Genomic DNA, 12,673 nt, shown 5'->3' with positions numbered 1-12,673 from the left:
CGTCGAGTCGATTATTAGTTTAAGTGTCCTCGGGACTATTTTCACTTCAGAAAAAAAGTTGATCTGAAATTTTGTACACGTCCTTTTATCCTTAAGGCAATGGCAAATCTGCGAAGAAATTGTTTAGATCTGGTAACTATAGCTTATAGCTCCCATACAAACTGAACAGTAGGAATCAAGTGTTTGAGTGGAACGCTTTTCCATTTGATGAGATACATACATGTAATACATTTTTTGTATTTGTGAAGGGTATTCTAGCTTCGGTGACAGCGAATTTAACGTTTTTTCTTGTTTAGTGTAAATACAGCAACTAGGTATTATTAATAATTGAAAGCCCTCTTTACTAAATAAATATACCCGTTGTTGTCCATTTGCGCTTTTTTTTTGTTGTAAAAAAACTGTTTTATGTTTTAATTCAATATTCGTTTTCATAAGGCTTCTTTATTTATTTTGTGAACTGTTAAATAGCTCAGTGCTTACAAAAAATTGATTCAGTGTGAGCAAATCTATGTAATTTTCGACAGTTCTTTTCCAGCGCTACCATCTGTTTAAACAGCTGGTGTAATGTGTTCGATTCGCCACCTTCTAGTGCTTTGCAAATCGAAGAGAGTTAACATAAATTTATATATATAATATTTTAACTTGACATTTTCATTTCACTGCCAAGCCTATCCTAAAGGTTTTTAACAAATTCTTGAGAAAATGAGAAGTTAATAAAGAGGAAAAAGAGAATTTGTCAGCCTAAAATTTGTATAGAATTCTTACAGCAAAATTTATCAAAGCCATTTAATTTCTGTATTCTATTTATTTTTCGTTCCTTCAAATAAATGTATCTATAAGTATATATATGTAAGTGTCTAGTGCTATTTCCTAAAACTCCATAGCAAACGCCTACAAGTATAACTTTCGACATCGCCTTCACTTGGCAAAATTTCGACTTTCACAGCCTGTCGCCGCCTGCGAAATTATGGCTTGACACATTAAACTGAATGTTGAAAAATGCGAATGAAGCTAAAATATGCATTTTAATGTTGTAATTAACAAAACTGTTTACATGCGTACAATATACAATGTAATTAATTTGAATCGCCGCTTTAACTCGCAATTATGTTCCATAAATATGCGCCAAAACATGCGAAACACATTTGCCGAAAATTTCGAAAAGTTCGACACAGGAAGCTTAAACATGCATGTGTCATGTTGGTGAGTGCGTTTGTGCATTTATGGATGCCTTACAGCGCCCACACAGTGGGTGATCGGTAAAAAAAAAAATTATAAAAAATATAAAACATCAAGAAAAACTGTAGATGTCCTAAAGGTAAGAGCGTGGCGAACACAATGAAGGTTGCACCTTCAGTGAAACTGATGCAACATGCTGTTACCGTTGTCGCTGTTGCACTTTCATTACGAAAATAAACACAAACACTTGCGTGTTATGCACAAAAATTAAAAAAAAGCCAAATATAAAAATTTCAATGGTTTCGAGCACTGGTTACATTTTATTGAATAAAAATTTTTAAATTATCTTAAGTTTTTTTTTTTGGAAATTTTTTGAAACTTTTTTGCCGACTTCAGCGTGATATATGACACATTGCAAACGTTGACAATGATGATCTCTTCACCCACAACCAATTAATTTGATCATTACGTTGATATAGTGGACGGGCAAAAGGATATGACAATGCGCACACAAACGCATGCGCATAGTTGCAATCATAAGAGCATGCATGTTGATGGCGCAGAATGAGAAATAACTTGGCCGACTTGTGAGCATTTAACTATATATTCATATTGAGTACGCATGTATGCATTGTATATATGTATGTATGTGTGTGCGTGTGGCTTCTCATGCAATCTGTGCACCATTGGGATAACCATTGTCGAGGCTGCAAGATATCCATGGAATTTTTATGATTATGTTGGCTGGTGAAAGTGCACATAATTTACAAGAATAACAACGACACACATGTACGTGCTTGTGTGCGTGTGTGGCAAAACAACAAACTTGCAATATGCACAAATGAAAAGTGAAGCCCTTGACGTGGCGTACACTAGTCACATATATACATACATATGTGCGTAAATGCCATAAAACGTCTTATCATTGTGCATAAATTGGTGAATTGTATTTACTGACATTCGAGCGAGAATATTCGGCAAATTAATATTGAATTAAATTTTATCGGCGTTTACGATCCGCTTAAGTAACACATTCGACTGCTGAATGCATATGCACGTACATACATATAAACATATACGCTATGCTTCGTATGTTATGCTCGAAAATACTGCATGAACATGTAATAAAATCGCAAACACAAGCCTCGGCACTGCCCAGTAGCCTTAACGTTTTCCTGCTATCGCATCAACCGATCTGAAGCAGCGCGAATGTTGCAGAAACAGTGTTTTGGTAGACAGAAAATTAGGTCGAAATTAAATTTTTTAATTTTTGAAAATTTAAAAAGTTTCCAATATCTCCATATGTACATTTACTGACAATGCACTTATTTAATATTTAAATGCTTTTGCAAAATTGAGGCGTGTCAATTTCATGACAGAGGTTTTTTGATAAGGACAAATAAAAAATTATGATTATGTAGGTATAAAAAAGCTAAGTCTATCCAATATCTAAACTAAACAGTTTAGATACTTGAATTCTGAGATCGAAATGCTTTGCTTCAGTCTTATTTAACAATCATTTTTTAACAAGTAATCGATTTCCAAAATGTTATCTATTTAATACAACAACTAATACGATTAAACTAATAAAAAAAAATTGTGAATTGTTTTCACTTTAATAATCGATAATCCCATATCCTTTCTCATAAAAAGCGTAAACTTCAAACAACTCTATAGAGTGTTAAATTCCACTAATCTATCACCTCCATAATTTTTAAACAACCGCATTCGCTCACATTACGCTATCGATTCGACATATAGGTCAGATGTATTGTAAAAAGTTTGGTTTTGGAGTGGTTTTGAATTTCTCGACTACTGTGGGGCTCTAAGAAATGTAGTTTTGATAGGTTTCTATAAACTTAGTCGGTTCTTAGTTTAAGTGATTGGCCATCCCGCCGTCCTTAATGGCTAGGTAACATTAATTGAGTGTCTATCTTTTAGTGTTCATGAGTTGCCAGAAGTATCGAAATGTCTGGGGTTAGTTGCACTTCAGAGAAAATAAATTTTTACCAAGGTGCTTTCTCGAGCAGCTAGAACTAGCCAAGATTTTTGGTTTCACCATTTTATTTATTTCAAAACTCTTACTAGCAAATTTGGCAAGTTGAGCACCGTCATCATAGTTCTAGGGCCCAATTTATGATGATATCGAGGTAAATTGATAAAAATCGATTATAACTCTTATACAACTCGTAGCGTTAACTTTTAGATTGAGAGAGATTAAGATTTGGGTGGTTTTCTCAGTAAAGGCTTCCTACTTTTTTAAGTGAACCACCGAGTGTGAATGTAAAATGTGATATATGTATGTATGCAAAGGCCTAGGAGATTCATGGCTTTTTCTTCCTTATGTTTAAGCACACGTCAAAAATGGACCATAGCAAGGAAAAAATACGACATAGGTATTTTACAATTTTTTTTCTTGATCAAGGCAAAATTGAAAATGTGAATAGCTTTTATAGTCCTGATACTGCAACAAATAGTCATACGGAATTTTGGGTTCGTCGATTCCGTTCCGGTAATTTTAATGTCAAAGATACACCAGCTTTGAAGAACATATTGGAAATCGACGCAGCCGACGTTTGTCGATTGTTCAGGATCTAAACATTACAAAAAAAGAAATAAAAAAAACATTTGGAGCCATTTAAATAAAGCTGGATATAAAAAGAAGATTGATGTATGGGTACGAATTAACACAACAAATCTTATGGACCAGATTTACATCTGCGAATTATCGATTCTGAAGCGGATCTTTTCTGTTGACAACGTGCGGCGGTACAAACGGTGAATTGTTTGGTGGGATTTGCAGGTAATCGTTTACTATGAGCGGCTACGCTACGGTCACGCTCTTAATTCGAATCTGTACTGATGATTACCCCGGATGAAGGAAGTAATCGGCCAGCTTAGGCCAATAGATGAGAAATTCTATTCCATGAGGACAATGGCAAGCCACACACATCAATAGTAATTATCCATAAGCTCCAGGAGTTTCGTTGAGAAGTTTTTATGTTTCCAGCTTATAGACCAGACCCGGTACCAAGTGTACACTTATACTACCTTTTCCTGTGTGTATGAATTTAATGCAAAAAAATAGTTTTATTTTTACTAGACTGTGTGCTCACCCCAAAAGCTTTGGGAGTCCTAAAAAGTAGTTTATAACAATGCAGAATTATTGAGTGAACGATTTGCTGTTTTTCATCTGTGGCAACCCACTGTGCCGCTTGACCCGGCTGCTGCTTAGTCCTCGAACCCTTTGCGTGCACACAACCGCGCGTGTGTGCATTTGTTTGTGCATTTGTTTACTGTTCCACTGCGATTTTCGCTGTCTTTCATTGCTTTTGTAAGCGATCTTTGAGATTTCACTGTTTTCTCTTATTTTTCGGGCAATTTATTTATTTGCACGCAACTCTTTTGCGTATTAATTTACAATTCGCCAGCAACGGGCCGCCGCCGCTTGTCATAATTAAATTATTATTAATAATTTGTGGAGATTACGTGAAGGCTGCTCAGGTGCGCCCCACAATACGCTGTTGTATGTGGTGGCAGCAAGTGTGTTGTGCGCTTTTTAGGACTATAATAAATATATGTATGGCTAGGTACATATGTATGCATATGAGTATGTGTGTGCAAGTGTTTCGACATATCGATGTCCACAATCGGAGGCAGAGCCAACCACGCCAGCAATATGCATATTTAATGCTGACATATGACAGTGAAAAATTTTTATACAATCACAAGTTAATCACTTTTTATTAATTTCACTTAATTGATTTTTTCAATATGTGTGTGTGTGCGTGTGTGTATTTTCAAAACGAAAAACAGCGAACTTGCAACATTGTCAGCATACATTGTAACTGCAATAAATTGCGGAAATTGCATGCAATGCTTTTGTACGAGTGTATTGTGGAACAGCAACAACAACAATTTTCCGTCTACAACAACAATGAGCAGCGTCAAACTCCGCTTTGTTTCGCAAATCAACGAAAGCAAATAATGCAGCCATCGACACTTGTGAGCGCACACATACATACACACACAGAAATATTGTTTATATGTGTGTGTGTGCTAGTGCTTGCCGCCACCAATATGGGGCAATGGTAAAATCGTGCAACTTGCAAGTTGCAGGCTCAGCAAGCGCCTGCCTGCCTTGCCGCTGTCCTCATGGCAGCGAGAGATTTTGTTGAAAGCGCCTTGCATTGCATTGTAAGTGGCTCACCAGCAGCAGCGGTAGCAGCAGCACGATTGGCGGCTACCGTTACACTATGATGCATGCTACGGCGCATCAGCGCGCGCAAATGTTCACAACAACTAGACAACTAGTGAATAGTAACTAAGCCAGTGGTGGCATGGTGGCAGTTGCAAACACCGGCAACAACCAACAATCACTTTGCCGCTTTGCTAACGCTGCTGAGGTGATGATGATTTATGCAATGGCATCGTTGAAATTTAATATCAAAAACGTTTAACAGCTTCCTGTTGTTGCAGTGTGAACAGGAGCCGTCGCGGCGTTGGCCATGATGATGATGGCATCGCTACTGGCTGCCAGCCTGCCTGAGCGCCTACCTGCTTATTGATGTTGTTGCTGCTGCTGCTATTGTTGTTGTTGCTGTTGCTTCAGCACAATGTTGCGCCGTTGATTTCTCATTTCACCGCGCTGATTTTGAGTGGGAATATTGAAAAAGCGTGATGACGCGTAACGATTTGATAAATCTTTGTGCAACATACTAGTTTCTACATATTTACAAAGGAATATGTATATATGTATATGTGCTGTATAAACCTGTAAATTTATAGGTGGGTAATGCATTTTTTTCTTTGTTTATAATAGTAAGCCAGCGGTCTGCAGGTTTGCATCAAATTTTAATTTTATTATGTATGTTTTTGTAATCAATATTTCTCACTTGCAGAAAAATTTATTTAGATTTTTAAAACGAAATCCCTTAAATCTAACACCCCTATTATGGGTCGACACTAGCGCGAGTATAGTTGCCGATAGGCAACCGTATATCACAATATACATTATGAATGGCTATCCTATTTAAAATATACAGTAATGTCAAAATCACTAGTCAAGAGCAGTTATCTTCATTACTTTGCGAGTAATTTAAACACAAGAATCTTATCTGAATTTACAAGTACGCTGGACTCACTAGACATCCAAAAAGCAACATCCTTTTATAGTCTTTAGCGCAAGTATACAGTCAATTATAATCCGATGGCCTTACACAATTAAAGTGTAACAGTGACAGTTTGACAAGCAAATGTTAGTCCAGCTATCAGTGCGCACTTTTTATTAATAAAATAAATGGATTACTGTGAGTCACAAATCTTTTTCTTTCTCTGGATATGAATTAATATATACTATGTTACTGGAACAAAGTTGAAAAATTAGTGGTTTTGAATTAAAGAATAGACTTCGCATGTTGATTTTGTACATTTAGGAGCAGTGTGATGTATTGAAATTGGAAGCAATGGCCTTAGTCACACAATTTTTTTCTAAGTGGAAAAAACACCCGATATTTCGCAATCAATGTCTCGCATTTCCTCTGTTGCATTAATTTATACCAGTATTCCCTAAACGCGCCCTGTCCTTTTAAGGAGGAATGCAAGTTTCACTCAGCTTAAATAAATTTAATCTCTATATTAGATAGCCTTATAAAATTGCGACAAATACTTTAAATATTCTACTACATATAGATTTATGACATATTCTACTACATATAGATTTATGACAATCTTTTGCATAACTTTCAATCAGTGCTGCCAAAATGATAGCCATCATCGATTCGACTTTTCTTACTGCTTAAGATAGCATCTCCTTTTTTGTTTGCTCCCTTGCTAAAAAGCTGTCAAAATGCTCAGTGCTGCTAAACTATGTTATTGAGTGCCCCGTTACTTTTGGCTGTGATCAGCAAGTGAACAGCTGTTATAATATGTTCTATTCACCACTATCTAACGTTTGACGAAGTGACAGCTAATAAAATCAAATTTTTCTTTTATAAAAGCCGAAACCTGCTTCTATATTAAAAAGTAATATTTATGTTCATATGCGCCTATTCACCAAAGCGCCTGTCATTGCTTCAAAATTCCAGCTCTTTGCACGTGTTTAACACTACAAAAAATTTTAAAAAAATCCTACAGCATTCAGAAATCACTCCCCAAAATACCGCTATATGTTTACTACATTAATTAGCTATGAGCTGATATGTCAAACAATCAAAAGCGAAAAGAAAGTCATGAATTCTTTCGTTGCTTTTACAACTCACTCGTGATGAGCGTCATGATTTTCATGCAATAACACACTATACAGCACTCTTTTCTAAAAACAAGTCGAAAAATGTTGCTTACAATTAAGCCATATGCAACTTATAATGTTTCGAAATCTTTTACATATCTACAAAGCTAGCCAAAGTAAGAGAACCCTGCCGGCTATGTTGCCGCCTTGCCAAGCAACGAATTAAGCCACCACGCAAACCAGCATACCAAACCCAAAACAACCTGCGGCGATTGCTACACCTGAAACGTTTGAGCTAATTAACGTGCAACACTGACAAGCAGCTCCCCTCGTTTTCCTAATCCTTATGCTTTATTTATTTCTTCGAAAAAAAAAGTAAAAAATCAACGCAACATTGTTGTTGCCAAGTATAAAGACAAGCATAATCAAGCTTGACTTGTAAATATATAAATATGTGGTAAGTGTTATTGTTGTTGGAGGTATAGAGGGAGAGAAAGCGCAGCGCAAGTCATCGCTCGCATCAAGTGCAACCACAAAATTATACAAATCACTTCAAATAATTTTTTTCCTACCAATGAAATGTAGAATTAGATTAAATCATTTAAACCGCAAATCACGATTTTAGATGCTCTCGCCTATTGTGTATAAGTAATAGCAGAAACGAGTACATAACAACTTCGATAAGAAAGACATAAGTGCAAAACTTACAGCGTATTCAACAACCTGTACAAATGGCTCAACTGTGCTTACCATCTGTCTCGCCAACTCTCAGACGGTGCTGCCACATTGCCCGCGACAGGTGAGGCTGACGGCTTGATGGATTTGCTAGCGAATTCTAGGCGCAATGGCTTCGAAATCACTGTGGTTTTGCAAGTAAGCAGGTAAAAAAATATGTAAATTTTTATATATAGAGAGGCAACCGTGCTAATTTTCGGAAAATGTTTGCGTAATATCGTAAATAAAAGTAGATATGTTGATGTGTAACAATAATTTGAACCATTTACGAATGGAGAGTGGCGAATCGAATAAACTAGACATGGATTTTATGTTACAAAATCGGTATGTATTCGACTGGAATGTGTGGAGTACCAATTAAGGATACACGCAGCTTGTGATTGCATTTATATAAATAGTAAACTTAGTCGCGGAGCTCTTTTAAATTTTCAAAAACTCGTTAAAATCTCTGAGTGCTATTAGATAGATTTTGATATAAGAAACCGCTAGTCACTAGTCGAAGGCTTAATTAAAATGCAATATATACAGTACATATATATGATTTATTTATATAGTTTATCGTTTAAATTGACCTGCGGTCCCAACCAATATCTTCAGAAAGCACAAAATCACTATTCAAACAATTAAGCCAGCGTTGCCAAACCAATACGTTCATTAGTCATATCGAATAACATATAGAAGCCACTCAAGAAAGAATCTCCGAAAATACAACAAATTCCATATCCGAAAAAGGTTGGAAGAAATTGCCGAAAATTTTCATGAAAAGTTTGAAGGCTTAAGTATTAAATTGCTGCCAGTGTCTACAACAGCTTCGCAGCCATACTTTCATAGCAAACTGCACGGTATCCATTTTGATTTGCTACTGATTCTTCTTTGAGAGTTTTACATAAATATAAGTTCACCATCCTGGAAGGACCGGCCATTTGTTGCCAAATAGAATGATAAAACTTCCTGCTCCATCAATTTTTGCGAACGCATGTTGCTGAACACTGGTATAACATCATCCACAGCGAGCGATAGAACGAACCCGAACCCGAACCTAAGACATCGTGAAAACCTACTTGAATAAAGGAGTTATCAACCTCAGTTACGACTTCGGCGTATACTTGATTCTCCACATTTATACTACTCACGCGTACAGTGTCCTGAGAAAGATAACTAATTACACCGCCTTCACTATAGTCCATATTTTTATATCATGTACCATTTTTACTGAGTTTTTTGTTATCGATTTTTTTCTTGTCATTTAAATATTATATTTATCAACAAAAATGTCAGAACATTTATAATAGATGAGCCGTTCATTAAAGCTTCCTTTTTCCTTCCGTTTTGTAGATATTGATCTGAAATTTCGCACATGTTCTTTTCTATGGAAGATACTGCTCAATTGTCGGAAAAGCCGATATAGGAGCACTATAGCATATAACTGCCATTCAAACTGAATTTATGTATTTGACGAGATATCTTCACGAAATCTGGCATGTATTATTATCCAAGGCAAAATCTCCGAAGTTTTGAAATTGTTTAGATCAGACCACTATAGCATATAGTTGCCATACAAACAGTTCGATCAAAATCAACTTTTGTATATGTGAAAGAAATTGTAGCTTCGATGCAACCAAAGTTAACGTTTTTTCTTGTTATTATTTTATTTAATTTAATTTAATTTAATTTTATTTTTTTATTATTTTTTTATTATTTTTTATTATATTTTCTTTTATTTTATATCCCCCCTTTAATTCGCTCTATTTCCCACATTGCCTAGATTGCCGAATTCGTTAGCGAATAATCTCTAAAATTATCGTGTAATCTACCAAAGTGCTTATCAGTTATCTGATTTCACAATCAAAAATTTCTCACCGAAGTAGCGATAAGTGAAATAAAAGCCGGGCTGCTGTACGGAGATATCTAAAAACAGAAGCTCTAAAGCCAACGCCACCCACCCAGCCATTTTCACCGCACAACTAAAATCGCTTATATAAAACCGATCAGCAGTTGAATACAAAAACAAAAACAACAATCAATGTTCCATATTTGGTGCTGCAAAGTAAGTAGAACAAATAAACATGCGTATAAGTGGCATAAAACAACACAACACAACAACAATGCGACTTATCGTTTTTTTTTCTAAAACCACCAATTTATAACGTATAGCCGCACAACAACACCGACAACAACATTTCATAACAATACAACACGATAAATTTCAATTACACTTTATTGCACTTTTACTCCACTTTTTCGCCTTACCAAAATAGGCAGCAGCTATGCCAGTGGAGCTTATACGAATAAATATAGTTTCACTACTCAAAGTGTGGTGCATCAATTGATTTATTGATCTATCGGCTGTTACTGCTGCTGCTGTTGTTGTTGTTTTAATTTTATAGCCGAATTGCAAATTCCATCAAGAGGAAACTTAACGCTTTCATTCGGCTATGCATCCAGCCACCCAGACGCCCAGCCATCCATCCATCCATCGATTTATTCCAACAACTCTGCATCTCAATGCTCACCATTCACCGTTGACCTCTTGAGCGAAATTTTATTGTAATGTTAGTAGTTTTTATTGTTGCATGTATTTGGGGGTACCGACATATTCAATTTTCTTGAGTATTTCAAACGTGTGTCTCACCAACGTCCATCGTAACGTTGTGGAAAAAAATATATATCTTTATATATACTGTAAATAGCCAGCCACGTAGGAAATTTAATTGATATTAAAACCTAAAGCTTTTGCCTCAGTAAAACCTAGGGGATTTTGCGCACTCCCTTTTCAACAGAACTTATCACACTGTTGATGATGGAAAAATAAATCTTTAACTTAAAGATTAGATTAAGTGCGGTTTGGAGGCTGACCGCCGGAGATCACAGTGATATCATACTAGTTTAGACGATTGCGATCCCCGATTATTTCTAATACCAAATACTACTAGATATGGATCAAAAGATCCTCATATATCAAAAAAGTATTTTGAGCCCATCTGAAACCAAAAGTTCCGGCTTATTGTGATACCAATCTTGGCTCATCAAAAGTATGACATTCAAAATTTTTCAATCTCAGTCTAACGAAAGCTGGACAACCGAGGAAAAAGTGTAGAGATCTTTCTACATACCTTTTTTCGAGACAAAAGTACAACCGCTTAGATATGTTAGCTACTAGGTGCTCACGCAAAGTTCAGCCGTTTAGTGTTAAACCGCAATAGAACTGCGAACAAAAACAGAGCAGAATAACCCCTTGATTTCTTGCAAGCTTATCGGATAAACCTCTCCAATTTTATAACGAAATAGTTCGTTACTAGTCTAGACGTACTGTTAGCGAGCTCCGGACCAGTATAGCCGCCTGTTATCGAAGTGATGGACGGAATCTTAATTCAAATATTGGGAACTCACAAGAGGAAAGATATTTCGTTAGTTCTGTACCAAACTAAAGCTAAATGTACTTCGATCTCTCTAACAACTAATTTTTAGTATGAGCTTCTTAATTTCAGTAGAATATTTAGATCTTTAGCAAATTCTAAAATATTTCCCATTGGGTAAATCAGTAATGTAAACCTTCTTCATCAACCTAAAAACGTTAGCTTACTTGGGCGCACATGTGTATAACATTGAGTGTAAACTGTTGGACGTCTTTGAAGCCGCGCCGATACTGGGTCAGCGCCATAAGTAGTGGTAGGCAATGCAAAAAAAAAAACTAAACACAACTCCGTAAGAGTCGAACGCTACCGCACATTGACGAAGGAGACAATGTGGCAGCACGTAAGGCAGTTGCCAGAAAGCCATGCAACTAAGCTGGACATGCGCAGTCAAGCGATGAGAATGAACGCTAGCTGATGGATCATGCTGATGGAAAATGAACTTCAAAGCGAATACGCATAGAACACATCGATACACTATAAAAATATATATATATATACAATATATATAAACATGCGAGAGCAGTCCAATAAGTACTTAGCCTCACTGCCACTTAGCCGACACCATTATCACAAGGAAAGTTTAATGTAATATAATGTATTACATTCTCGTAGACAACTCTCTTAGTTTCAGTCTCGGATTCGAAGACTCGGGGTCGAAACTGTGGATTTCAGATGGCGAACCTGCTCTGAAGAAGGGGAAGACAGTCCTAACGGTTGGAAAACGACACAGCTTTTTGAGAGTTACAAGGTGTGCTCTATATCGACTATCTGGAAAAGAGCTAAACTACCATAAGACTCTAAAAGGCGAATCAGGCTACGAACTGCTGCAGAGCGACTCCTTTTTGTCTTCAACTGGAAAAGGTTAGTCACCAGTTAGAAATTTGTGTCGACCTCCTCAAGGCATACTTTGCAGATCTCCAGAATTATTAGTCCTAGGTTAAGTGCATTAAGCTAAAAGAAGACTATGTTGAGAAAGAAATCGACATTTTTCGAAAATTTTTATTTTCTTCGCTAAGTACTCACCGGACCGCCCTCGAACACATCACCATGTTTGTATGTAAGTGTACGCGGGCACTTGCGTATAGTTTAGGAATGCGGTGATTATTTTGAGTGA

At 36.4% G+C, this 12,673-nt stretch overlaps 1 protein-coding gene across 1 annotated transcript in view; it reads left to right on the top strand.

Annotated features, from left to right (window-relative positions):
* The window catches only part of LOC106627583 (putative odorant-binding protein A5), a 124,669-nt gene that overhangs the window by 26,437 nt on the left and 85,559 nt on the right, over positions 1 to 12,673 (top strand). The window contains exon 4 of the mRNA XM_070107302.1: positions 9,909 to 10,190. The gene's annotated coding sequence lies outside the window, so the exon portion shown is untranslated. The remainder of the gene's footprint in view (positions 1 to 9,908; positions 10,191 to 12,673) is intronic.

Source organism: Bactrocera oleae, chromosome 3, assembly GCF_042242935.1.
Source record: "Bactrocera oleae isolate idBacOlea1 chromosome 3, idBacOlea1, whole genome shotgun sequence".
NCBI classification, from domain to species: Eukaryota; Metazoa; Arthropoda; class Insecta; order Diptera; family Tephritidae; genus Bactrocera; species Bactrocera oleae.
This window is presented reverse-complemented; position numbering and strand designations above follow the sequence as displayed.